A 25653-nucleotide genomic window follows, 5' to 3' on the forward strand; every position below is an offset into this window, starting at 1 on the left:
GGTAATTTTGTTCAGGGCCCGGTAATGATGGCAAAGGCGAAGCTCCCCACATTTCTTCTTAACGAAGAGTACTGGCGCAGCGGTGGGCGAGGTAGAAGGCCTAATGAAACCACACTCCAGATTCTTGCGCAGGAAGTCCTGCAAAGCTTCGTGCTCTGGCTCTGTTAAAGAGTATAAGTGACTCACCGGTAGGGGCGCTCCGGGCTGGAGGTCTATGCCGCAGTCAAAAGACCGATGCGGCGGTAGCTGGTCTGCCCCCCGTTCCTCGAACACGTCTTGGTAGTCCCCGTACTCGGCTGGGAGTGTGGATGCAGCCTCCTCAGTGGGGGCGGCTGCTAGCATCTCAGACTAAGGATGGGAACATGGGTCTGGGAAGTGCACAGTCCGTTTGACCCAGTCAATCCATCCCGAGTACCAGGGGAAAGCGGGGCATGGAGGCAATGTCCAAAGTTCGCATCTCCCGGTGCTGCTGGAGACACAGGACCAAGGGCTGGGTCTCCTGAGTAACGGCACCTGAATGCAGGAGCCGTCCGTCAATTGCCTCAACCTGTACCGGTTCTGGCTTGTTCTAAAGTGGCACCTGATGATGGGCAGCAAAAGCAGCGTCCATATAAGAGCGGGTTGCCCCCGAATCTACCAAAGCATGGGTAAGAATCCAGGGCCCACCTGGAGGGTATAGACGTACCGGGACCATGAGGTGTCGCAATTCCACTGGTGAGGGCCCCTCTAGCATGGTCTGGGACCCCAGGTCACCAGGGCCCTCGGCTACTGGGGTTGGCAGTTTCCCTGCGGCTGGCAACTTCTCGGGACAGGACCGGGCGTAGTGTCCACTTCCGCCACAGTATAGACATAGGTTCCTCTCCCGACGCCAATTTATTGACAAGAACCTGAAGAGGGGGTTCATAAGGGAATCAAAGGTGGTGGGGGGCAGTCCGGTGTTCTTTGTGGACAAAAAAGAGACTAATCAGCCCAGATTAGTCAAAGATTACCGGGCGTTAAATCTGGTGCCAGAACCCGTGACCTTCCCAATGCCCAGGATTGACGACATTTTAACACGGGTAAGGCAGGGGAAATTTTTTACCAAGCTGGACCTCAGGGGAGCGTGAAATTTGATTAGGATAAGGGAGGGGGATGAAAGGAAAACTACCATGTTCACCCCGCTAGGGGCTTTTGAGTACTTAGTCATGCCATTTGGATTACAATCGGGCTCCGCCTGCTTTCAAGCTTTCATGCACCACGTGTTGGGGCCCCTGCTGTACAAGAATTGCGTAGCCTTTTTAGATGATGTCTTAATTTATTCGGACAATGAGAAGCAACACGTCAGAGACGTCAAGGAAGTACTACAGAGACTGCAGAAGCACCAGTTGTGGGTCAAGCTGGAAAAAATGCCAATTTCATGCCAGAGAAGTCGAGTTTCTGGGGTACAAGTTGTCAGACAAGGGCCTAGCTATGGACCCAAGCAAGGTGAAGGCAGTGCTGGAATGGAAGGCCCCTAAAACACAGAAGGATGTGCAGAGGTTCTTAGGGTTCAGCAACTTCTACAGGAAGTTCATAAAGAACTTCGCTCACTTAACCGCGCCCATCACAGATTGTCTCAGTAGCAAAAAGAAGTTCACATGGACAGAAAGTGCCCAGCATCCCTTTGAAAGACTGAAGAAGGCGTTTGCTTCGGAGGAGCAGCTCCTGCACGTTGATCTGGAGAAGCCCATGAAACTGGAGACGGACGCGTCCGACCGAGCCATAGGGGCGGTCCTTTTGCAGCCAGGGGCCAAGCAGAGCTGGAGACCGTGTGCCTTTTTCTTTTTCTTCTTTTTTTTAAATATTTTTTATTGAGTTTTCACATTTTATAGACATACACACACACAAACACAAAACACAAAACAAAACATATATAATGTTCATTACCCTCTTTCCTTGACTTCCCCACATCTCTCCTTCCCCCATTCCAATTTCAATAGTTAATTCAGCAAGTTATTTCCTCTTCTCTCTATTATATTTTTGTCCTCTGTTCTTAATATTTAACATCTCTTGTTGGGCTCCAGTTTACTTATCCTATTTTTGCACATTAGCTTCTTTCTCTAAGGTCGTCCTACCCTCTCTCCCACGAAATCCTCCCTTTTTATTAAACAATCCATATCAAAATTAAAAAGAACAAAAATCATAAATTTTTACTATTCTACTCTCCCCCTCCCTCCCTGGCCCGGTTTCTGTCCCTTCCCATATCACTATTCTAAAAGAACAGTTTCAGCCCGGATTTCTCACATCCGAGGCTCTCAAGCCCCAGTTAGTCTTTCTCCATCTGTTTTGTTGCTTATTGGCCTTCAGTTCTCGAAGGAGTTGTGTCCCAAGTTCCATCTTCTTTCCTTCCACCAAAGTCAGTAGCAATTGCTGCCAAGGATCTGCCAATCTCCCATGTTCAATCTTAAAGAAAAGGTCCCAATCATGCTTGTTCTTTCCTTCCGCCGAATCAGTCAATAGCAATTGCTGCCATGGATCTGCCAGTCTCCCATATTCGAACTTGAGGAAGAAGTCCCAATCATGTTTATTTGTTTTTTTGTATTCCCGTATTCCAGATATTCCAGGGGCTTCTTCCTTTGTCCTTCTCTCCTTTTGCAGATTTACGGTCCACTGGTCCTCTTCTTCAGTTCCTTTGTTTCCTAAAGCTGCAGACTTTTGGTTGGTGCTTTCCATCTGAACATCCTCTCCTTCTTCTTCTTCTTCTTTTCCCCCCATTTCCAAAGCTGTCTCTTCTTTTCCGGCTGCCAGGTTTTTTTCCAACTTTGTATCGTCAGCAGAGTTGCTCAATTTCAGATTCAAGGTCACAAGTTGTTTGCTCATATCTGCAGTCTGCTCTTGTAAAGTTCCCACGAGAAAAAACATCCTTTCTATCTCTGCCCATAATTTTCCTTCTGCAGCCATTGCAGTATCCTTTGTTCCCTCCAGGGGGATTGCCAGTCTAATAGTTCTTTTCCAGCAATTCGTTACTTTGTTGTTCAAAATACTTTGTTTCCAATCAGTTCAGATACAATATGTCACCTTTAATCCAAAGAGAAATTTCTAAATATCACAGTTCCAGCCTCTAATCGTCCGTTTAACAGCTCTTTTGACAGCTGTCAAACTTTCTCTTTTTTTTTTTCTCAGGCTCACACGCAGGACACTCCCGGGTCCAGAATGGGGGGGGGATTACACAAAAGCTTCTAATATTCCTCTTTCCTCTCCAGCACAATAACTTTTAATCCATTTCGTGCGAGTTGTTTTTCTAAACACAAAAGTCTTTCCCCCTTAGTGCTCCTCTCCTTGCTTGAATCTTTTTGTGGGGGGGGGGGAGTGTGTGTTGGTTTCTGCTTCCCTCACTGAGCAGCAGAAGTGCTTGTCACAAGACAGGTGTTTACATTCCACACAGTCTGTACTGTTGGAGGTTTTCCCACGGGAACGGGAGACTGGATGTGACGTATACTGGTTTCCTGTTTTTCCCTGTTCTTTGCAGTTTCAGTGAGTGATTCTCTCCGTGCTTTTGAGGAGAGATGACGCTTTCTCTGCTCTGGCAGAGGGAAAATGTTTTTCTGTAACTTACCAGCTTTGAACTGTAAATAAAGTAGTATAGAGCATGTTGGCTCATACTTTTCATCATTCCGCTGTGCACTGGACACTGCTTATCTCCAACATTTGGTTTCGGGCCCAGAAAACGCAGTGTTTTGAGGATGGACTCCAAATGTCGGGCTCCTGGCAGATGAACAAAAGGAGCAAAGAAACGGAGGATCGGAACAGCAGGCAGAGGCACGGATCGCAAGGTATCTGCTCTGCGCATCAAAATGATTGATGAAGGTATGTGCTACTGCTCCGGGCAGCCTGCCAGCTTCTAATTAATGGCTTTATGGCTGGACTTTGAACTTTTAATAGCCGGTTTTGCCGCGGCACAGGCAAATGGCTCAAAGGGACGCTATGCTGGGGGAAAACGAAAGTAAAGTGCAGCTGCAGCTCTATGACGCAGCAAGAATTTAGCACAGCATAGAGAAAGCACTTGGGGACTTTCACTTTTGAGCTTGCTTGTAGAATGCAGTTTGAAACAGCTGCAGATAAGCAACGCAGCATACAGAAAGGCGCAGGCTCAAAGGCAGAGGCTGTTTTGAAATTGCCTTTGGATTAAAGCAGCTTGATTTAAAGCAGCAGCAGACAAGCAGAAATGGCGACTGCAAAGCTAGCTGATGCTTTTGGGATTCCTAAGCTCAATAAGAAAAATTACGCGGACTGGGTTTTGTATGCAGAGGCAATTCTGCGGAAAGAGGGTCTGTTTGAAGTTATTACAGGCACCCCCCCAGCTCCAGTTACAGATGAATGGAAAGCTAAGGATTCCAAGGCAAGGGGAACTCTTACATTGATAGTATCCCCAGAAGAGCTCTGTCTATTGCGTGATAAGACCTCAGCCAAAGAAATTTGGGATGCTTTGAAAGAGGCTCACTTGAGGACAGAAGCTGGGTCCACTATGTTTTACTTCAACAAGCTGCATAATATGGCTCTTGCTGAAGGTGGAGATGTGCGTATACATCTGATGGAGATGCAGAATCTGAGACATGAGCTGCAACAGAGAGGACTCAACTTTCCAGAGGCTGTGTATTCCTTCATGATACTACAATCTTTGGGTTCAGGTTGGGAGTCTGTTGCGACTCAGATTGCTATACAGCCAACTGCTCAGCTGACAGTGAACTATGTTACTGCCGTGATATTGAATGAAGCGGATCGCCGCGGTGCTAGCTGCATCAACAAGGGGGAGACTTCACAGTCGTCATCCCGCAGTGCAGTGGAACCACCAGATGGCGCCAAAGCTTTGAAGGCAGTGAAATGCTACTCGTGTGGACGTCTAGGCCATATGAAGAGGGAATGCAAATATCCCAGGGCCAAGACAGAGCAGCGCAGCGGAAGCTCATCGCGTGGAAAAGGCCAGAGCAAAGGCAAAGGTCCGGTGTCCAGGACAACGCAGCACAAGGCAATGGTCTCACGCTACGCTCCAAAGGTTACAAAGGTTGCAGAGGTTGCAGAGGTCCAGAAGACGTCTAGATCTTTCTTCATTGTTGATTCAGCTGCAACGCATCACATGTGCAACGATAAGCGACTGTTCGTGTCTTTTACACCGCAGGAAGGTGCGATTCACCAGGCGGATGACCACACAATCCCCAGTAAAGGCTACGGAACTGTTGTTCTTCACAGTTTGGACTTATCGATACAGGACGTGCTTTATGTGCCGGACGCGAAACATAATCTGCTTAGCGTTGGACAGCTGATGGAGCGGAAAATTGACGTTTCCTTTAAAAACAATAGATGCATCATCACTAAGAAAAATGATTATCAATTGTATGCTGAATTTGTTGATCGTTTGTTTCTTTTGTATTGTGATGATGTTGTGCAGGATGACACTTGTTGCATTGCAGGTTCTAACAAAAGTTTGCATCCAGAATGTATTCACGACTTTCACAGGAAATTTGGACATTTGCATTTTGAGGCAGTATCTAAAATGCCTGCCTTGGTTGAAGGTATGACTATTAAACCCTGCAGGTACCACATGAAGTGCAAGGCATGCGCAGCAAACAAGGTGAAAATGGCTGCGAAAGGTAAGGTGTCTAGTAGGCAAGCTACAGAACCATACCAAATTATTCATGCTGATTTGGTTGGACCACTAGCGCCCTCTTTGGGTGGGAATAGGTACTTCATGGTTCTTATTGATGCATTTTCCAGGTATATTTATGTGTACAATCTCAAGCAGAAATCAGAGGCTTTCCCTAGGTTCAAGGAATTCTGTGCTTGGTTGGAAAATGTGCATGGTAAGAAGATAATGACTCTTTTCAGTGATCGCGGGGGAGAATTCACTTCTCAGCAGTTTGAAGCTTTTCTGGCTGAGAAAGGAATTCAACACGATTTGTCTAGTCCTCGCTCGCCATGGCAGAATGGACTTGCGGAACGGGCAAATCAGACATTGCTTCAAGGGTTAAAAACCTTGCTGCATGATGCAAATCTTCCAGAGAGTTATTGGGCCGAAGCTCTCTCATGTTTCACTTACAGTTATAATCGCAGGTTATCTTCAGCGATTGGTTGTACCCCCTATGAGAAGATGTTTGGCAAGAAGCCATACATCAAACACATGAAAATTTTTGGTTCGGACATGTGGGTTCACTCACCACAACACTCCAAGTTAGACAAGCGTGGATTGCATGGTATCTTTCTAGGTTATCAGAAAGGGTCTTACAGAATAATGATGACTGACTCTAAGGAACTTAAGCTCACAAGAAGTGTTGAGTACAATGCCAAGTGGGGGGAGAATGTGGGAATTTTCCAATGTTATCCTGATGACAGTGATGAGACTGAGGATAGTCAAAAGCAACCGCAACAACCCACACCCACTGATGAAGGTTCTGATTCTGAGTCTGAAACTGAATCAGATGATTCAGAGGATTCAAGAGTGCGAAAGCCTCTATGCGACCCTCTGAAAGCTCTGATCAAGAATTGGAGGAACCATTGTTCACAATAGGTCACTTTTCTCCCAAGAAGGAAGAGGAGAGTGTTGAAGACTTAAGGCTAATTCGTAGGTCACAGAGAGCCACAAAAGGCAGACCTCCAAAGAGATTTGCTGATGAGTTTGCTAAGATAGCAGTAACAGCTGTTAAAAGCTCCAAGAAGGTTTTTGAACCTTCAAGTTTCCAAGAAATCCAGGATTTGGATTCAAAGGAAGCTGAGCCATGGTTAAATGCCATGAAGGCTGAGCTTGATTCCTTGGAAAGGAACAAAACATGGGAACTTGTTCCAGTAGTTCCAGGAATGAAACTGCTTGGAAGCAAATGGGTCTTCAAAGCGAAGACTGATCAAAATGGCAAGATAGTCAGACACAAAGCCAGATTGGTAGCCAGAGGTTTTGCACAGGTACCAGGTGAAGACTATCACGAGACCTACTCACCCACAGTGAGGTATGAGAGCATTAGGCTTATGCTCAAGCTAGCTGCAGAGGAAAATCTACACATTAGTCACCATGATGTAAATACAGCTTTTCTGTACGGATCTCTAAATGAATCACTTTATATGCTTCCACCTGATGGCGTACAGGTAAAACAGGGATTTGTTTGTGCTCTGAAAAAGTCCCTTTATGGTCTCAAACAAAGTGCACGGTGTTGGCACACAAAACTCACTGAAGTATTGTTTTCTCTAGGTTTTAAGCAAGGGAAATCTGATCCATGTGTATTTGTCAAAGAGGAGGGGCAAAAGAAACTGTATTGTTTGTTTTATGTTGATGATCTTTTATTCTTTTGGAAAGATGTCACAATGTACAATAACGCCCTAGCTCAACTGAAAGAGCACTTTGACATGAAAGATCTTGGTGAGGTAAACAACTACCTATCTCTGGAAATAGAGAGAGATCAAGATGGTAACATTCTAGTACACCAGTCACGGAAAATTGCTGATGTGTTAAGCAAACTAAACCTGATGGATGCTAACCCTGTGGACACACCGATGATAACAGGTTATCAGGTAGATGACACTGAAGAAGCATTTTCTGACACTACACTGTACAGAAGTGTGCTAGGCAAGCTAAACTTCATTGCCAGATGTTCAAGACCAGACATTGCTGTTAGCTGTAATTTGCTAAGCAGACAAGTCAACAATCCTACTGTTAAGGATTGGAAAGCTCTGAAACGCATAGCGCGGTATTTGAAAGGCACTATGCATTACAGACTGAGATTTAACAATCAGAAGTCTGGTGGTCTTGAGATATTTGCAGATGCAAGTTTTGGAAGTGACACTACAGACAGGAAAAGTACGTCTGGAGTTTGCTATAAGTACAATCAGGGTCTATTTGATTGGTCTTGCAAGAAGCAAACAACAGTTAGCTTAAGTACTTGTGAAGCTGAACTGAATGCACTGTCTTATTCACTTAAAGATTGTGAATGGTTGTTACAATTGTGCAAAGACATGAAAATTCCTGTCAAATGTCCAATCCAGGTTTACCAGGACAACAAAGCATGTTTGGCTTTGCTGAATTCTGAAGGTTGTAAGCAAAGCACGAAGCACTTGCAATTGAAGTTGCAACATGCTAGGGAACGTATTCAGAAGGGACTCGTAACGGTGTCCTATATGCCAGGTAATGAAATTCCTGCTGATGTATTGTCCAAGATTGTATCAAGGGATCAACACTGTACCTATGTGCAGAAGTTGGGTTTGTACTGATATTGTACGAACACGCTGCCCAGTGATGTTCACAGAAAGGGGGAGGATGTTGGTTTCTGCTTCCCTCACTGAGCAGCAGAAGTGCTTGTCACAAGACAGGTGTTTACATTCCACACAGTCTGTACTGTTGGAGGTTTTCCCACGGGAACGGGAGACTGGATGTGACGTATACTGGTTTCCTGTTTTTCCCTGTTCTTTGCAGTTTCAGTGAGTGATTCTCTCCGTGCTTTTGAGGAGAGATGACGCTTTCTCTGCTCTGGCAGAGGGAAAATGTTTTTCTGTAACTTACCAGCTTTGAACTGTAAATAAAGTAGTATAGAGCATGTTGGCTCATACTTTTCATCATTCCGCTGTGCACTGGACACTGCTTATCTCCAACAGTGTGGACTTCCTTTTAGCACATCCCCCGGTCGTACTCCAATCAAAGGTAAAATTTTAGTGTCGAATTTTCATTTTACTCACGGGTTCTTTGTTTCAGTCCAAATTTCAGGAAGGAAGACAGCGCTCTCCGGCCATGGCTCGCGGCTTCGCTCCGCCGAGGTAGCGATGGACTCTCAGCACCGCGCCGCACCCCAGTCCACTCCGCAGCCTTTAAAAAGGCTCTTCGCGGGTCGGGGAGGGCGTTTAAGGTGCCCACCGAGTCACCAAGTCCGCAGGCTTCAGCGCCTGCGGTTTTTGAGGGTCCCCGTGTCGCCGGCACGGCAAGACCCGTCCTCTGCGGAGCCGATTCCCTCCGGAGCTCGGAGGGAATCCGCCATTACCGGATCGCGCTATCCCGGAAGTCCCCGTGTGCCTTTTTCTCAAGGAAGCTGAATAAGTCGGAGCAAAACTATACCATATATGACCACAAACTGCTTGCGATCTATGCAGCTTTTCGGCAATGGAGACATCTGTTGATAGGGGCGCGGCACAAGATCCAGGTCTGTCCTGACCACAAGAACTTAGAATACTGGAGGACCGCGCGAGTACTCAACCAGAGACAGACTCGATGGGCTCAGGAGTTCTCCAAGTTTTCCTTCGAGATACGATACATGCCGGGAGAGGAAAATGTAAGAGCAGATGCTCTCTCCAGGAAGCCGGAGTACATGGAAGGAGAGGGACTGCTGGAGGTCCGACACGTGTTTCCCGAGGACCGATGGGTGTGTGTGGGAGCGTTGGTTGGGAAACGAGAACTGACCGGGGTTACTAGAGACGACGCGTTCGCTCAAGCGAAAATCAGGGAACTCCGGGATGGAAGGGAAGACCAGGGAGTGTTTGAGGAAAAAGAAGGGCTACTGTACTATAAGCTGGATCCCGCTTCATCCCCAGCTAGAGGCGTGTTCCCCAAAGAATCCAGATTATAAAAAAGCAACATTTTCAAGGCTTACATGAGTTGTGCCTTGCAATAAAAGCAGATCCAAAAGCCCTATTACTTCTCTTGTTTATTTTCAAGCACGAGCGCCATTGCTATTGAAGCCAAAATGGGATCTTACACCCATGAGAAGGAGGTGTTAGCAGGCATGGTTGTGCAGAGGCACAAAATGTTCCCCCTCCACCTTGTTTAGATAGCTGAGGATCCGGTCCCATATATTTCATGTAAAGTGTCCCACATTCAATTCCAAGCACCTTTGGCACGAAAGTACCAGGACTGGACACTGACCCATTGCCCTTTGGACGTTTCTGATCTGGAAATGCCATCACCCCTGATCTACAGCCATACTGACAGAGACTCCAGGGGGTTTTGAACAGAAGTGTGAAGCGGCTTCAGAAACAGGGTTGGGAAGGAGAAAGGGGTTTTTGTCATCTTCTAGGGTGGAAAGGAGAAAGGGAAGGACAGGCTGGCCAATTATTATGGGGTGCAGAGTGGGAAATGGCAGGTGGAGGAAGCAGAGAAGAAGAGCCCCTCCAGTTTTGAATTATTTTTTAAGTTTCTTGAGTCCTGTTTGAAAAAGGTGTCTGAGAGATATGGTGGTGGTGAATTAGGAAGAGGAGGAGGAGGAGGAGGAGGAGGAGGAGGAGGAGACATGTGAAAATTGCCCTTCCTTCAAGTAAGCTGAAGAGTCCATCAATTCACCTTTGAAATCTCCTTGCCCTGCATGTGCCCACTCAACCTCTTCAATTGGTTGACTTGGATTTTTCTTAAAGAACTGTTTGATGCTAAAACAAAAAAATTCCTTCCAGTAGCATCTTAAAGACCAACTAAGTTGGTCTATCTGAAGAAGTGTAGTGAAAGTACACCAACTAAGTTGGTGTATCTGAAGAAGTGTGCATGCACACGAAAGCTCATACCAAGAACTAACTTAGTTGGTCTTTAAGGTGCTTCTGGAAGGAATTTTTTTGTTTTGACTATGGCAGACCAACACGGCTACCTATCTGTTTGATGCTATCATGACTACAACTAATAATAATTTTGGGATATGAGCCTGTGAAAATGCTCTTCCTTCAGGTAACTGCAAGGATCCAGCAATCTGGTGGGAACAGGTGAAGCGTGAGTTATTAACCTGAGCAATAAATCCCTTGGGCATTGTATCCTCCTCATAAAATTTTCATTTGATCCAAGCTATTTCATTCTGAAACATGACTGCGGCAGATCTGGATGTTAAAATCCCCTAGGACAACCAAACTAGGTGTCTCCAGGAAGCAGCTCAGGCAGGGAATCCTTGGTGCAGCGGGGAGGTCAGTACACCAAAAGGAATCCTCCCAGAACATGAACTCAGAAAACTGGGTCTTCACAATAGGACGCCTGGTGCAGACTAACAACTTCCTAAAAATCCTAGGAAAGCCAGGAGCAGCAAAGAGAGAACTGCGAAGCATAGGTGAAGGATCTTCATGGTTCAGGATGAGTTGATGTGGCAAAGCTGAATGCCAGCTTTTAAGCCAAATGGAGCCCCAAAGGTTGCCAAGAGAAGGCAGGGAGAGAGAGGGAGATAACATTTCAGTCAGGAGCAGCAACGTTCTAAGATTTCATCAGCTACATACTCAGAGTCCTGGTGGACTGTTTTGATAACATTTTGATTTATTCAGAGAATCAAAAACAGCATATACATCATATGAAAGATGTGCTTCAGAGGTTGAAAAAATGTGCTTCAGAGTTGAAAAAATCAACAGTCGATTTACCGACATTTCTCCCCCTGTGTGTAGATTGACCCTTAGAGTGGTGTGGTTCCTCCACTCTCAGCGGACCTCTGAATCTCTTTGTTGTTTAGGCTGATACATCTTAGCTTTCACCCTGTTTTACATCTTCCTGCTCCTCCTTGCACTTCTCTCTCTTGGACATTAGGATTAGAAGTCACCTCCAAACTCTATGCTAGGAGATCAAAGGAGAAACAGGCCAGCCAGAGCACAGATGGGCAAGAGAGGCCAGCAGGCTGTGGCCTTCAGGGCAGGACACAAGGGGGAAGAGTTGGGGACACTGAATTATAGTTGTGATTCTTGGAAGAAGAGAAACAGATAGAGTCTCCCCATTGCTTTCTCCATATAGGGTCCCTTGCTGCTCTCAAGAAATCCTCCCAAATTCCTTCCATGAAAATAGGGACATCCTGTTTTATTATGAATAATGACTTTACTACAGTGGTACCTCCAGTTACAAACGCCTCAGGTTAGAAACATTTCTGGTTACAAACTTCGCTAACCTGGAAGAGTTACCACGAGTTGAGAACTTTGCCCCGGGATGAGAATGGAAATCGTGTGCCGGCAGCGCAGCGGCAGCAAGAGGCCCCATTAGCAAAAGCACACCTCTAGTTAAGAACAGTTTCAGGTTTAGAATGGATCGCCAGAACGAATTAAGTTTGTAACTAGAGGTACCACTGAAGGAATGGGTTTCCCAAACCCAAAACTGACTGTGCAGGCAATTTGAAACTGCACCAAAATCCCTATTTTTCCTTAGCTAAAATGCTTTAACTTGAGCTCTTGAGCCAAAACCCAGCTGCATAGACAAGTGCTCAAAGTTCTCTCCCTTATCAGTCTATGAAGGCTGGTAATGACGGATGGTTTTGTCCATTCCAAAGTGGAACAGGGATGACACTCTGGGCCTTATCTTACATCCTGACCACAAAGACCACAAAGATGCACAGACCTAGTGTGTTCTTGGAGTTGGTGACCTCTTGCTCCAAGTCAAGAGTATAAGAACAGAAATACCCTTTTATGGTCAGAAGTACAGGAAGGAATACCCTTTTATAGTTAAAAATACCAGAGCAGGAACATATGTGATGTCAACCTGCGTGTATAGGCTGACGTGGTTGGATTCCTGGGGAAGGAGGGAGAGGGTGCCTGGAAGATATATATACTGCATGAAATTTCTCATTTCTTTGGACTTGCTGTGGACTGACCATGCAAGAAATAAAGAGCAGAAATAAAGAGCAGAAATAAAGAACTCTTTCTCTGAACCAACCCTCGGTGTCATTTGACTTCCTTCCTCCTGTCCAGAAGCAACGCAGAGCCCACCAATCGGTAAAGTCTAATAAGGCTACACCACTGTATTTATACCCTGTATTTAAGTGTAGTCAGGATGTCTGCAGATCTCCAGAAGCAAACCTTTTAGTATCTTTATTTCGGATCCTATAAATTATGTCTAATTTGTTCAGTTTGTGTGTTTTTGAATGATTTAAGACTAAATTTTTATGTTGTAATTATTATTTTTTTCCATCTTGCAAGCCACCTCAAGCATGGTATGAACTATGGAAAGGCACCACTCTAATAAAACTATGTCTGGAGGTATATAGCCATTCAGCTAAGTACCCATCATCACATCTTAAAAGAGTGAGCTCTGTTGCCATAGAGAGGAATGGATGTGCATTCTCTTATCTCACCCAACTGGAAGCCATGGGATCCTAGGATGAAGAATTCTTCCAGGTAGGCACATGTGCATGCAATTATGCCCAATATACTGTAATGAGTGGGCTTCGTGGGGCTAGTTTCTGTAAAAGCCTGGGCTACTTCCCATCCTGTAACCCTTTAGCTGGAGGGGCCTAGAATCTGGTCTGGTCAGTTCAATAACCCCAAAATTCAGAGACCTGTGAATTTGGAAGGATGACTAAATTTCAACTGGCATACTTTTTCAAAGAGTACAACTCAGATTGGTTCCTATTTAAAAGGAAACTTCTTCTCCCTCCCATTCCACCCTCCATATTTTACCACTCTTCATTTTCCACATTGTGGCCCAGTCCTACTCGCTAGACTGTATAGAGAGATCCTCATCCCCTTTTAGTCTTCCTTTCTTATGACGTTTTGGGCCTCTCCACAAACCATGCTTGCTGGACTTCCGGTTTGGATCGCAAGCAGTAAGGGAGCGCGGAGAAGCCGCTGAAAGGTTTTCTCCGAGTTACACGGGGTTATCGGGGCAACGCAAAGGCACTGCGACCCCAAAACCTCAAGGGGGGTTTCCTTGAGGGAAATGCTAGCCAGCAGCGTTGGAGTGGTTCTGACGTTCCTCCGGGTTTTTTTTCTTTTTGGGAGAGACTCGGGAGCGGCGGGACTGAGAAACGCGAACGGTAAGCTCTGCGGACCCTGTGTGGCGATGCCTCTAGTTCCCACTGGAAAGGCGACAAACCTCCGTAACTTTAAGAACAGCACTCCCTAAAGTTATGTGATTAATTTTGAACTAAAAATAAGAAGCTACAAACTAAGAGGTGCTGGATGTTAAAAGATTGAAGCAAGGAGCCCGACCTGTCTTTCGGAGTTAAAATGGCGCTGGACCCGAAATCGTAAGGGTAAAGCAAGTTAATTACCACCGCCCGCTGTAGAAACGGAGAAGGGAAGGTCCTCAGTAGTAACTGTATGAGGCAAAGGAAACTAAACAAAATAAAAGTAACAGAAAAAGAAAATTCTTTAGAGACTTTGTATCGTTTTTGGTTAAGCACTAAAGAACAGGAGGAGGACGTAGATTGAGAGACTACAAGAAAAGGAATGAGCGGAAGCCAGACCTCGAAATGGAAGTGTAAAAGAAGGAGGGGAGAGGAGGAAAAGGGACGGAACAAACGTAAAGAATGAAACGGCGCTGAAGGGGGAAAACAATAATCCTCACCCTTTGCCTTTCCTGCTTTAAACTTCGGACTGCGTAAACTATAGGGTGAGCAAGCAAATATTTTATCCCCCCCAACCTTAACTTTGGACTTTAATTTCCTCCCCCCCGGAAGAACTTGGATTTTGGCTTCCTCTTTTTGTCTTTCTCCCTTACCTCCCGTTGCTGGCTGGTTGGAGAGCCCTGCATGTCACTGAGTTTTATGGCTTTGGGAATTACTTCTTTTCAGGACAATTACTTTAACTTTAGCTAGCTTAATTTACTGTGAACATTTTGACTAGTTTTTGGAATATATCATATATCTTCAGGCCGGTGGATTTAAACCATTTATGGACTGAGTCTTAAAAGGGGTGGGATTACCCATACACCCCCACCTGACGGACAAGAATTAATACTGACCTCGTGAACTACTTCTCAATAATAGTTTTCCTGTGTAGAACAGCCTAGTAGGAGGCTGAGAAATCTCAAGACTTGGACTTGAAGTAGTTTATTCCACGTTTAATCCTTGGACTGTATCAGAGTCATTTTTTTCATTTTTTTTCTGGAATTATTGGAATCTTTGGGAACTTTTTTTTCTTAAATCACCAGAAATTGGACTACTTCGTTGGACCGCCGAAGTCTTGAAGTTTCAGAAATTTCTCTACCTCTTTTTCCCCCTTCCCCTCCCCCCTCTCACTCTCCTTTCTTTATACATGCACACATATCGTTGAACTTTATTGATCTGGATTAAGCCAATCAAGTGGCTGAAGAAGGAACAAAAAGGGAAAATAAATAAATGAACTAGCCTTATTTAAAACAAAGTTGAACACAGATTAGACCCATATTTATTCAATCTCTATCTTTTCCCTTTTTTGAACACCCCTTTTCTCCTACCCTCTTCTTTGCATAAGGTTTGTAATACTCTAATGGACTTTAGTATAGGATTTATACCCTCATACTCCTATACTGAATCTAAAGAATCTAATTGAACAATATTTGCATTTGTCAAGAGAAATCCTAAGGTTAGAGGAAACCTGAAGGTCTGAATTTGTAAAATCGCCCTAATTAGCAATACCTTGACTTTATAATATATATGGAAATTTGAATTTGTTAAGATTGTGCGCCCTTTAAGGGAGAGCATAAACAATTTAAGAAGCTAAATCTGGGCTAAACCTGGGGTGAAAACTAAGGGTAAAGCAGGAGAGGAGTAGAAACGGAAAAATGGCTGGGAAAAATGGAAAAAAGATAGGAGGAACACCATCAGAGAGGAAAACATCCGGACAAGAAGAGATTAAAGACCTAGATATCCTATGGCTGAAAATAAAAGAGGAGTTTAAGCAGAACAAAACCCATTTGGAAAGAAAATTAGGAGAGATGCATGAATTGATTGATAAAAAGATAGAGGGAGCGGTGGGCGAACTGTCAAACAAAATAAAAGATTTAACGGTCCGATCCAAGGCCTTAGAAGACTCAAACAAAAAAACACAAAGAGAGATGAAAGAACAGAGGAAGGAGACAGATAGACTAAGGGAGAATTTCGGAGAATTGAGTAGGAGCCAAGACCAGGTTTTGGATAATTTGGCAATGATGGAAATGAAACAAAAACAGTTAAGCCTAAAGTTTAGAGGGGTAGGAGAAGATACTAATGAGAATATTAAAGAAAAAATGATTAAAGAACTGGCGAAGTGGCTAGAATGGAAAGAAGAGGAAATTGCACGAACGATAGATAATGCCTTTAGAATAAAAACAAGGTCTAAACAAGCAAAACTGAAAAAGGTTATAGGAGACTGCTTAGTGATATTTAATTCGATAGAAATGAGAAACATAATTTTAAGAGAAAGTTATCAAAGGAAGTTAATAATTGAAGGCAGACCAATAATTATCTTTAAAGAAATACCAACCAGGCTTTCACGCAAAAGAGAAGCTTACAAACAGTTAGTAAATGCCTTGAAAAAGAATGGCATACAACATAGATGGGAATTCCCAGAAGGGATTTCCTTTTTCTACAAAGACAAAAGATTTAAGATTACGGAAAGTCAGGAAGTGGGTAAATTTCTGCGTAGATATGAAAAAGAGCTCGGGAAAGTGGAGGAGAGATATAGAGGGAGAAATGGAGAGTCAGAGGAAAAAGGAAATACAAGAGAAAGGGGAAGAAAACATGAGGAGGGAAGAGGGGGGAGGGGAGGAGGGGGAGAAGGAAGAGGACGAAACAGGAGAGGAAGAGGCGGAGGAGGAGGAAGAAGAGGAATCAGAGAGCAAAACTACTCGAATCTAAAGTGATAATTTTGTTGGCTTGAAGGAAAATAAACGTGAAAGTTCTATCATGGAACGTGAATGGCATGAATGAAAAAACTAAAAGGAATAAAATTGTAAATACCCTGAAAAAGAAAAAAAAATTGATGTAATCTGCATACAAGAGACACACGTGACTAGGAGACATAAACACATTTTGCTGAATAAAAAACTGGGAATAGAATTTATAAACTCCACGGTGGAAAAGAAAAGAGGAGTAGCAACATACGTAAGTGAGAAATGGGAACCTAAATTGATTTATAAGGATGAGGAAGGAAGGATATTGGGTGTACAAATTAATTTCCAGGGGGAAAAACTCAATGTGATAAACATATATGCCCCAAACTCAAATAAATTGGAATTCTTCAGAAAGTTGGAGCAAGTTCTATTAGAGCTAGAAAACAACAGGACGATATTACTGGGAGACTTTAATGCAGTGCCAGTACCAGAAGTTGATAGGCAAACGGAAAAGAAAAAATGCAACCAAGGGAAATTACCAAGATCATTTAAAGATTTGGAGGAAAACTTAAATTTGACAGACATCTGGAGACATAAACATCCAAGAGAGAAACAATTTACTTTTTTCTCGGAAGTACACAAAAGCTGGGGTAGAATCGACCAAATCTGGATCTCAAGAGAACTTACTTTAAGAACTGTAAAATGTGAAATCCAACCGAGAACCCTCTCAGACCACAATTCGATAATGTTAGAGATTAAAGGGGTAACACGGGGGGGTTCAGATGGAGATTGAATGAATATCTGTTAGACAATGGAGAAATTATTGAAAAGGCCAAAATAACTCTAAAAGATTATTTTGATCTGAATCTGAATACAGAAACAAGCATAGAGATGGTTTGGGATGCCAGTAAGGCAGTTTTAAGAGGGTTCTTCATTCAACAAAACAATTATAAGAGGAAAATAAGAGAACATAAGAAAGAAGAAATCCTCAACCAGTTAAGAATCTGCGAGAAAAAACTAATAGAAAATTCGAGAGATGAACAAAATTTGCAAATGATAAAAATACTACAAACACAATACTCAATGTTGACAAACCAAGAAGTTGAATGGAAAATTAAACTAATGAAACAAAAATATTTCGAATCAGCAAATAAAACGGGTAAATTACTGGCTTGGCAACTGAGAAGAAGGCAAAAACAAAATGTGATAAATAAGATAAAAATAGAGGGAGATTTGATAGAAGATCCAAAAAGAATAAAAGAAAATTTCCTCAAATTTTACGAGAAACTGTATAAAAAAGAAGATGAAGATTTAGTTCAAATTGAAAAATACATAGAAGACTGTAGTGGGAAGACCATAACAGAAGAAGAAAAAATTCAATTAAATAAACCCATAAGAATAGAAGAGATCCAGAATGCGATAAGAAAAATGAAACTAGGGAAGGCCCCGGGACCAGACGGTCTGTCTGCCAAATACTATAAAGTTTTGGAGAGTCAACTAGCACCAATGCTTTGTGATACCATGAATAACATCTCAAGAGGAGGAAAAGTACCTGAATCTTGGAGAGAGGCTCATATTACGCTAATTCCCAAACCGGACACGGATACTTTAAATATTAAGAATTATAGGCCGATATCAATGTTAAATAATGACTATAAAATTTATGCAGAGGTTATGGCGAATAGATTGAAAAAATGTTTAATAAATTTAATCCATAAAGATCAAGCAGGATTCCTTCCAAACAGATTTTTGAAAGATAATGTAAGACATGTTATAAATATAATTGAATATCTAGAAGTTAAAAATGAAATACCTGCGGCCCTGATATTCATAGACGCAGAGAAGGCGTTTGATAATGTTTCTTGGGTGTTCCTACTAAAAAGCCTGGGAAAAGCGGGGATAGAGGGCGAATTCTTGAAAGGTATTTAGGCAATATATAAGAACCAATCTGCTAAATTGATTATAAACAACAACTTTACAAATACATTTAGAATTGAAAAAGGGACAAGACAAGGATGCCCTCTCTCCCCACTTTTGTTTATCATGGCATTAGAGGTAATAGCGAATAAAATAAGAACAACACCGGAGATACAAGGGATTAAGGTAGGAATAAAGGAATACAAATTAAAAGCTTATGCGGATGATTTGATGTTGTCTTTGGAAGAGCCGCAAAAAAGTCTCAGCAAAACGCTGGAAATATTAGAAGAATACGGTAAACTATCTGGCTTCAAATTGAATAGATTAAAGACAAAAATGATGATCAAAAATCTGGGAAAGGACAAAAGAGAAAAATTAGAAGGACAACATGGAATCAAGGTCACAAAAAAAAATATATTTGGGAATCTGGATTACACCAAAAAATATAAACCTAATTCAAGACAATTATTTAACAACGTGGAAAGAAATTAAAAAAGATTTGGACGTTTGGAATAGAGTTAAACTTTCGTGGATAGGAAGAATGGAAGCAATAAAAATGAACGTACTCCCAAGGATGTTGTTCCTGTTTCAGAACATACCAGTTCTTAAAGGCTCCAAAATATTTAAAGAATGGCAGAAAACACTTTCGAAATTTATATGGCAAAGGAGAAGGCCAAGAATTAGATTTAAACTGCTTACGGATCGAAAAGAAAGAGGGGGTTTTTCGGTCCCGAATTTAAAATTATATTTTGAAGCCGCCTGCCTTTGTTGGGTCAAAGATTGGATAACTTTGGAAAACACCTATCTATTAGATTTAGAAGGATTCAACAATAGGTACGGCTGGCATGCCTACCTACGGCCAAATAAAGAAAAAATACACAAAGGGTTTTCAAGCCATATTATTAGAGGAGCACTATATGATGTTTGGGAGAAAAACAAAAAAATGTTAGAATGGAAAACACCGTGGTGGTTGTCCCCAACAGATATTTTAATAATCAAAAAAGTAAACATGGAAGGACAAAGATTGACGTATGAAGACCTACTGATAAGATCCGAAGGCGGCTGGACATTAAGACCATATGAAGAACTGAAAGGAAAATTAACAGACTGGCTACAATATCATCAAATAAATGCAAGATGGACGGAAGATAAAAAAGTAGGAATAAATGAAAAGAAGTCCAAATTTCAAATAGAAATAATAGAGAACAAAACCAAGTTGTTATCCAAAATGTATGATATACTATTGGAGTGGGACACCAAAGATGAGGAAATTAAGGAGGTTATGATAAAATGGGCAATGGACCTGGGGTATAATATAGAATATGAAAAATGGTCAAAATTATGGAATAACGGAATAAAATTTACGGCGAGCGTTACAATAAGAGAAAATTTAGAAAAGATGATATATAGGTGGTATATAACACCAGCAAAATTAAATAAGATGTATAAAACAGGAAATAAGGCCTGCTGGAAGTGTAAAACAAAAGAGGGCAATTTCTTTCACATGTGGTGGACGTGTGAGGAGGTGAAGAAATTTTGGGACTCAATTTATAATGAGTTAAAAAAATATTCAAATACACCTTCGTTAAAAGACCAGAAGCTTTCTTACTAGGTATTATTGGAGATGAAATAAGAAAAGAAGATAAAACCGTATTCCAATATTCGACAGCAGCGGCCAGAATACTAAATGCCCCAAATGGGAAAAGTACAAATATACCAACAGTGAGGGAGTGGCAAGCTAAATTATTTGAATTTGTTGAATTAGCTAAAATGACACAAAAAATTAGAAACCAAAAAAAATACAAAGTTTATTGATGACTGGAATAAATTCATGACATATACAGAAAAAAATCATAAAAACCTAACAACTATAGCAGGTCTGTTATAAAACTTACGATGTTTTAACCCAGTAACAATACCAGCTGCAGAAAATGGAGTTTTTAATTAAGAAACCCGAATCCATCAGGGAAGGAAGTCAACTTGTATGTCGGATATGGTTTTTGTTATGTATATCCGTTTTTTATGTTGTGTTTTTCCCCTGTTTTTGTGCCTTGTCGATCTTATTTACTTTTTTTTCTGTTTGTTTTTTGTTTTTGGATTTGTTTAATGTTTTTGTTAGTTGTAATGGAAATTCAATAAAAAAGATTAAAAAAAAAAAACCATGCTTGCTGACACCTCCTTCTCATGGACGTAAGGTGCCATTTCGGCTTCACTAGCAAGAACACTCATGCTTAGAAATGAAAAACAGAGGGAAAAGGCTTTTGGATCTGCGTTTATTGCAAGGCACAAGCTCAGGTAAGCCTTGAAAATGTTGCTTTTTTCAATCTGGATGCTTTGGAGAAGAAGTCCCTAGCTGGGGATCAAGCGGGATCCAGCGGCTCTCAAAGAGAGGGAGCATCTTCCACTTTTCAAAGGCATCTATCACTCCTCCCGTCTAAAACATAGAAACCAGCAACAAAAAGACAACAGTTAACTCAGTTTCATAGCAAAGTGACCATGTTTGAGACACGAAAATACAAAGCAAGGCATGTTGGACAACAAGAAACATTTCATGATAATAAACCATTGGGTAGGCATAGGTCTGTTTCAGTTTTTCATTTCCAGTAACTATGAATTACATAGATTCACCTTTCGATGAGAATTGAATCCAATCTATTGCCCATCCTTACCCCTGAGGGACTTTCTTTTCTAGTCAAAACAAACAAACAAAAAAAATTCCTTCCAGTAGCACCTTAAAGACCAACTAAGTTAGCTCTTGGTATGAGCTTTCGTGTGCATGCACACTTCTTCAGATACTTTCGTGCATGCACACGAAAGCTCATACCAAGAACTAACTTAGTTGGTCTTTAAGGTGCTACTGGAAGGAATTTTTTTGTTTGTTTGTTTTGACTATGGCAGACCAACACGGCTACCTATCTGTTTCTTTTCTAGGTACAATTAAATGTATGTCACAGAATAGTGAGGGAGCTTTCAAGGTCTCCAATATTCTCCTGCCGACTGGATGATATGCACGGCAGGGATTTCTTGTCTTTGTGGCCCTGAGGAAGAGTTCTGGGGAAACAGGAAGCTTGCACCCCATTTTGTGAGAGTGTTTGAGAAACACGGCAGAACTGGCACAATGGGGTTCATTCCGTCCAGTTGCTAATTTCTCTGCCAGGACCCAAGACGAAAGTCTACTGCCTCAGGTTCTTTCTTTAAAAGATAAAATAAGAATGAAGCTGCTTGGAATTGAAAGTGGGAGATTTGCATGGAATGTATGGCATGTGAAACTGAGGTAATCTTAAATGGTGGAGGGCAGGACACCACACAGAGTAAGTGCCCAGCATCTGTTAAAGCTGCAGAATAGACATCTCTTAGGCACTGAGATAAACAATGGATAAAGCTGCACAACAAATTAAATGTGCCCATCTGGTGTGGTTTAGGGATTTGGCAAAGGAGATCTGGCATAAGCTCACAGGGCAAAGGGGCCAAAGACAGCTGGACCAGCACCAGCGGAGGCCAAGGTTCGAAAAAGACCCAACATGGAGGCCGGCTGGCCAAAATATTGGGAAATAATAGAAAAAATTGGAGACAACTGGAGGCTGCAGAGCTTTGAAAAATTAAAGAATAAGGTGCAAGATTGGTTTCATTATGCTCAAATTCAAGAGGTTTGTAAGTTGGACAAAAAAATAGGATTCCAGGTGGAAAAATCGAAATTAGAGACAGAACTGTTAGAACCTAAGACTAAGGTACTTTCGAGAATGTATAACTTGCTGCTTAAATGGAACACTCAGGATGAGACAGTCAAATCAGCCATGATAAAATGGGCTCAAGATATTGGGTACAACATTATGTTTGAAAACTGGGAAAGGTTATGGACCACTGGATTGAAATTCACGGCATGTAATGCCCTGAAGGAAAATATTATGAAAATGATATATAGGTGGTACATGACCCCAGTCAAGCTTGCAAAAATATATCATCGGTCTGATAATAAATGTTGGAAATGTAAGGGGGCTGAAGGGACATTCTTTCACCTTTGGTGGACTTGTCCAAAAGTGAAGGCCTTCTGGGAAATGATTTATAATGAGTTAAAAAAGGTGTTTAAGTACACCTTCCCTAAGAAACCAGAGGCCTTCCTCCTGGGCATTGTGGACCAAAAGGTGTTAAAGAAGGACAGAACTTTTTTTATGTATGCAACTACAGCAGCAAGAATACTCATTGCAAAATATTGGAAGATACAAGATCTTCCCACACTGGAAGAGTGGCAGATGCAATTGATGGAATATATGGAACTGGCCGAAATGACGGGCAGAATCCGAGATTTGGGAGAAGAAACAATGGAAGAGGACTGGAAAAAATTTAAGGACTACTTACAAAAACATTATAAGTTGTATGAATGTTAAGAATCTGCATGATTTGGAAATTCTAGCTCCTGCAATTAGACTGGGATAACAGGAGATTAAGTTATGAGTAAGAAAAAGTTGAAATTTAAAGTTATTTTATGTTTATCTTAAGGTACAAGTAATTGATAAAAAGTACTTTAAATCCAGAAGTATAATATTTGAAAGATATAAATAAGGTATGAAACAAGGTAATAATTTGCTGATATGTTTATTGTAAAGAACGCAGGGTGAGGGAGATGTGGGGAAGTCCAGTCAGTAATGTAAAAATGTCTTTGAAAGTTGGACTGTTTTGCTTTTTATTCTTTTTTTGTTTGTTTTCTTTTCTTTTAAATATCTTATATTTCTGACTTTGTAATTGAAAATGTAATAAAAAAAATTATTAAAAAAAACAAAAAACAAAGACAGCTGGACCAGCCATGAGGCAGGTGAGGACCCTGCTTCTGGTGGCAGAAGCCCCTCAGACAATAAACCCATTGGTGCCCCTCCTGCCCCGCTGGTTCTGCCTGTGGTGAACGAACTCGGCACCATCTTGTTTAAAATGGGCAACAATGGTAGTGCCGCTTCTGTGCCTACAATCAACGGGGTTTGGTGTGTGTCAGCAGCAGATCAGGCCATGGCAGGAGAAGCAGGTAGATGAGCTTAGGAGCCGTGCCGGCAGAATGGCCAAGCAGCAATTAGCATTTTGCATCAAGCGGCAAAATGGGATGTGCCACCCTTGGCTGATTCTGGCATAGGTATTTTTATTTTTATTTTTGCAATGGATCAATTTAGGGGACTCTGCATTGGGTACTTAAAATGATCAATCCAGAGGGTAATGGGAGAGGGGCAGGAGGTGTAATTCTCTTTTGGTCAGCTGAAATTACCTTTGGCAACAGGGGAGATAACTATAAAGACACCTTCCAATCCTTTTATAATCATCGGGACAACTTAAAGGGTGGCAAGTACCATGCAGTCTATGGCATTGCAAAGCAGTCTTAGTTTCCCGGTCCTGTGCAGATCCTGTGCAAAGAGAGAAACACACATAAGTGGGGAGAAGGAAGTTAATTCACAATAGGATGAAAGAGAGGAACAACTCCACAGCCCTTTGAACAGGAGTGGCTCTGTGACACTCTGGGTCCTGTGGCATCCCAACTCCTACCCCCCACCCCACCCCTTGCCACTGGCCACTGGTGTTTACCACCATTGCTACATTCACAAGAAGAAATGGTCAATTTGCTTATCCAGATATTTGCTCATCAAGAAACTTTTCCCACTAATTAGAAACTTTATACCCAAAATTTATTGGCAGACCTGTGGAAGAGACAAATCAAAATTTTATTTTCTAAAACGTATTCCATAAATTTGCATAGAATTCCATAAAATCTAACCAAACTGAGAAAAGAAGAGGCTGCTTTTGTTTTCTTTACCAGTTTTACATGCGATGCCATTTTCCATATATTTTAAAAAAAGGTAAAGGACTGTTTTGACAGTTAATTCCAATTGCAGACAACTCTGGGAGCCGGCGTTTGACCACAGACAGCATCCGGGTCATGTGGCCAGCATGACTAAGGTGTTTACCTTTCCGCCAGAGCGGTACCTATTTATCTACTTGCACTTTGATGTGCTTTCGTATTGCTAGGTAGGCAGGAGCTGCGACTGAGCAATGGGAGCTCACCCCGTCGTGGGGACTCAAACCGCCAACCTTCTGATCGGCAAGCCCAAGAGGCTCAGTGGTTTAAACCACAGGGTCACCCACGTCCCTTTTTCCTTCTATTACCCTGCCATAATGAAGTCAACATGTGAACATCAAAGCACAGCCTTCCTTTGAAAGGCAGCTCTCCCTCCAAGTAATGTGTTTAAAAAATGTACCTGAAAAAGTGTAATTTCATGACAATAGCATGAAAATATAGGTTATAATAGGGGAAATTGCATAGCAGTTATGGGCATAATGGGGGAAATTCAGCAACACAGTGCATATTTTCCCTAGTAGACACACTTTGGTAGGCAATTTTGTCGGATATATACATTTTTTATGCAAATAATTCCCACTAAAGAGATTACCACTAAAGAAACGTCTCTAGACAGAAAAGTGAGCTTCCTTTGCAAGGCCACAGAACAGCCACTGTACTCCTCTCCTTCTTCCACCCCATAATAGGCTGGCAGGTGTCCCTCTCTCTTCTTCCTCTCCATCCCTTACCTGGGGAAGCCAGGAGCAGCAAAGAGAGAACTACCAAGCAGAGGTGAAGGATCTTCATGGCTCAGGATGAATTGTGGTGGCAAAGCCAGGCAAAGCCAGCTTTTAAGCCAAATGGAGCCCCAAAGCTTGCCAAGAGAGGGCTGGGCTTCCCATAATTGTAATTTCTTTGGGACATTGTGAGTTAGGCTGACGTGGAAGAGAACGTTGCCAAAATCACGTGCCTCTGGAACGGCATTCCTGCATTCTGTCAGTCATAGCAGTTTTCACAGAAGATCACAAACATTCAGGTGTGCTGTATTCATGTTTCAGAGGGAGATAGCTTGAATCAAATGAAACATTTATGAGGAGGATTCAATTCCTCACATAGGCAGAGCCTGGGGGATGTATCCCTCAGGTAAATGACTCACCCCTCACCTGTTCCCACCACATTGGTGGACCCTTGCGGTTAACTGAAGGAAGGGGACTTTCACATGCTCGTCTTCTACAATGATTATTCTTAGTAGTAGCCCGTGCTCCCCCCCCCAATGTTTTGGATTACTCTCCTTTTCCTACTCATGTTGAAATACTGCTCCTCAATCTGGCCAAACTTAGATTCACAAAATGTTTAGGGGTATGCGTACCCCTGCACCCCGCACCCCGGAAATAGCACTTGTAGTAGTAATAGCTTCAAACAGTTCTTCCAAAAGGAAAAAGAAAAAGAGATTCAAGTCCACTGATTGAAGAGGTTTTGTGGGACATGC

At 42.3% G+C, this 25653-nt stretch overlaps 1 long non-coding RNA gene across 1 annotated transcript in view; it reads right to left on the minus strand.

Moving 5' to 3' along the window:
• Positions 1-13165: 13165 nt before the first annotated feature.
• LOC309366007 overlaps positions 13166-25653 on the minus strand; it is a 44710-nt gene continuing 32222 nt past the window's right edge. Inside the window, exons 3-4 of the long non-coding RNA XR_014166387.1 lie at positions 20526-20786; positions 13166-13444 (exon numbers count right to left, since the gene is read on the minus strand). This is a non-coding gene — a long non-coding RNA (uncharacterized lncRNA). The remainder of the gene's footprint in view (positions 13445-20525; positions 20787-25653) is intronic.

Source organism: Podarcis melisellensis, assembly GCF_964234715.1.
Source record: "Podarcis melisellensis genome assembly, chromosome: 3".
Taxonomy (NCBI): domain Eukaryota; kingdom Metazoa; phylum Chordata; class Lepidosauria; order Squamata; family Lacertidae; genus Podarcis; species Podarcis melisellensis.